Raw genomic sequence first — 3417 nt, 5'->3', positions numbered from 1 at the left:
AAATATGTAGACTGTGTTTTAAAAGATTTTCCCAACTTTAGGCAACCTCCCGATAAAGTTATTTTCGTTTGAAGGGAGACTGTCGCTGCAGCTGCGCACGCACTCAAGCTCGCTGTTGCGGCATTGAGTTCCACCGGAAGCGCTGCGCATAGCCGCGTCCCTAGTTGCGCATTAATATAGGAACGTATGTACTACGTTAGTTTATGCAATTCGCTGTTCATTTAGTGAGGAGAAACTAAGCGTGCATTATATTGGTACATTTTCTTTAGTCAGGTGATGGGATTCTTGTTGGCCAGCAGATGTCGCTGTTGTGGTTCTCTTGTTGTGTGCTTTGTTTAGAAGTTTTTTGATACATTTTTTTTGAACATATGATATTCTTCCAGCAGCTATGCTCTATTGTAAAGGACATGTTTGCTCTTTGTATAATTGCCATAACATTGTACCATTTTAACTATGAGAAATTATATTCTGCAGGAACCATGGTGATTAAGACCAGACTTGGTGATGTCCAAAAATATGTGAGAGTAACGGAGCTTGATCTAAAAGAGTTTTTGATTGCAGGTAACAAATTGATATTACACAACATTTAATTTAAAGAATTGAGTTCTAATTGTAATTGATAGTGTTTTTTTCTCCTTAGTCTTGTTCACGTTAAGTAACTGAGCGTGTGTTTTGGGTAAAAAAAACGATTAGGTAAACCTTCTTCATGCGTTGATTTATGAATGTTTGTTGTCCCGGACTTCTTAAATATGTTGGTATTTGAAGAATATTATTTCATGAATCTGGTTTACACAATCATGTTTTTTTTTTTCTTGCAGCATTCGCAAAATTTGGTGTGCCTGCTGTGACAGAAGGTGTAAAGGTTGTTGACAGCTTTGGGACTGAGTTGGATGATGATGTTTTTCAGGATGTAGTTAAGGATCCCTCTGTCGGAGTGATAACCATCCAATATGCCACTGGTTTGTGCGAATTATATTTTCTATTTTTTCGTAAAAGAACTTGTTTGATGTCTTCTGTCATTCTAATTTTCTTCTGTCAATGTTTAGATCCTGTTCCTATTGTACAATCTTCTGACCAATCTGAACCATCCTCCCTTGATTCATCTGATTCTCAAGACACCATCATCCTTTCGGAGAGTCCATCCAGTAAACGGCTAAGGCTGGACTCAGAGGCCAAGCACGTAAGAATTATTCTAATCAAATAATTATTTTTAAGGATATGAACCCCTAAAATAAATTTTGCCTATCGAATTTAGTCTATTGTCTTATCCTTGTTAATTTGATTCATTTTTAATATGCTTAAGTTCTTTTCTCTGTGTTTTTAGTTAGTGGAATCCATTCTTACCCAAAAACCTGGTGGAGAACGCATAATAAATGAATATAATCAAAGCAAGTCTTTATCAGATGAACCCAGAAGAAAAATGGTTAACATACTGGCTGCTTGTGACGGACTGTCCAAGGGAGAGAACCCAGGAGCAGGAAGAACAACCCAACTCCAATAGTTCACTCGAAGAGGCTTTAATGCCAGAGAACCATAACACCAGAGCCTATAACGAAGACGCTCCGACACAGAAACAAGAACAGACAGTGCATATAAAGACAAACTTAATTAACATAAATATAGAACACCTGTGACAAGCGGGAGAGCTCAGGAAGGGAGGGGCCTCCAGGAGATCACAGCAGGAGCAAAGTCACGGGCTCCATGACACTGCTGACATGACAGAGAAGAATGGGTAATTTATCATTATGGCTTAGTAGACTCAGTGTATCATTACCATGTAATTCTCAACTTTAACAAAGCAGGAAGCAGAGCTTACATTACATACACTTAGAATTTTTTTATTTTTTTGTATTGCAGGACATCACCACCAAGACAGGTGAAAAAAATGTATGCCAGGGGAATTGTGAGCTTCTTTCCCTATCTGAGTGATCCTTTCTCCAGGACCGGTTATGTAAGTCACACCAAAAATGATTACATTAAATGTTTATTAAGAAATTTGACTAATAAAAAGTTTTGAAAGGTACTTTTTACAAATTAAATAGATAAAAAAAGTAACACATGCTTTGCATACCAAGTTTATTCAAATTGTTAATGTGGAACTACATATAAGATGTTCACTGTCTTATCAGGATCATTACTATGATGGTGAGAGTGGCACAGGCTACTTGGCATGGAGGATTAAAACTATTCAGCGATCTGCTGCAAGAGACAGGCGATCATCATTTGGAGGTAACACTACTATTCTGAAAGAGTTTAAAAACTCTCGAATGAATTTTTATTAAAAATAATTTGCTTGCATGTTTGGCTATCAAAATATGTCCTGTGTTGTAAAGAATCATCTGGAGGAGCATCTTATGATGATCAGCTTGGAGGACCAGCTGCCAGGCGAGAACCCCAGTTAGTTCCAGAAACTGTGCTGAGTGATGATGAGTGTAAGGAGGCCATCGCATTGATTAAACATTCAGCGGATGAAGATGTGATCAAGAGGAAGATGAAGCTGACATTTGACTTCCGCCACAACATGGTCCTTGACCCGCAGCAGTCAAGCAATGTTCTGACAGTCTTTCCACGTTTTAAAGACATCAAAGGCTTGGTAAATAAATAAACCTATTCTTGAACACAGTTTATAATTTCAGAAGGTTTAAAGAATCATCAGTGAAATTTAAGTTTCTCTTCAATGTAGGTGGAACAAGATTTTGCTCTGATGTTTGGGGAGGAAATCTCAGGCAAGTTTCTGGAAAAATGGACAACTGCATTCAAGCAGAAAGTCATCCAACAATGCAGGAAGCTGCAAACCACCAGTGAGTTGGAAGATCTCCTCCTGGCAGCTGATAACCCTGACAGTGGAGCCGAAGTGGATGACAGCATTGGTAAGAGTTGACACTCTACTAATTTTCTGTAAATTAAAATAAACTTGACAGTTTAAACTACAGTTTTGCAATAGTTACCTTTTTTTATTTTACTTTGTCCTATTACTGTGTGACATGTTGGCAATAGTTAAAGGGTTAAATGAAAGTATTCCATAAGCATGTCTAACTTTTGCTGATGCTCCATTTGAATTAAATGTTTGTGTATTTACAGGATGGGACAGTGACCTCTCATCGATTCTGCTGCTGTTGCACCTTGTTCCTCCTTCTGCCCAAGGTCGTAAAAGACCAGGAAAAGTGTCTGCTTCCCAAGCAGAAAAGCATATGGTGGTCTTCAAGAAGGTGTGTTTTTATTTTCAGCATTGCGCCTGGTGCTGTCATGTTGGGAATACATGTGCAGATGCCATGATTAGCACCAGAAAGTTACCTTATGCCCAGTTACATTATGTCCCAGCTCTAAATGTAATATTTTGGAATGAAATATAACTGCGGTGTCATTGTAAAAGCCTCAATGTATTTTTCATGTCATTTCAGACAGGAACTAACATTC

At 38.1% G+C, this 3417-nt stretch overlaps 1 long non-coding RNA gene across 1 annotated transcript; it reads left to right on the top strand.

The window, feature by feature from the left end:
* Positions 1–745: 745 nt before the first annotated feature.
* On the top strand, positions 746–3209 carry LOC144988426 (uncharacterized). Its single transcript, XR_013652346.1, has 6 exons — positions 746–1180; positions 1325–1732; positions 1858–1951; positions 2130–2593; positions 2684–2870; positions 3082–3209. It is a non-coding gene; the product is annotated as an uncharacterized LOC144988426 (long non-coding RNA).
* The last annotated feature ends 208 nt before the right edge of the window (positions 3210–3417 follow it).

The sequence above is a fragment of the Oryzias latipes genome, chromosome 2 (genome assembly GCF_053564925.1).
Source record: "Oryzias latipes strain Hd-rR chromosome 2, Olatipes_Hd-rR_3.1".
Classification (NCBI taxonomy): domain Eukaryota; kingdom Metazoa; phylum Chordata; class Actinopteri; order Beloniformes; family Adrianichthyidae; genus Oryzias; species Oryzias latipes.
The sequence above is the reverse complement of the archived record's forward strand: the minus strand, read 5'-3'. Positions and strand labels throughout refer to the sequence as shown.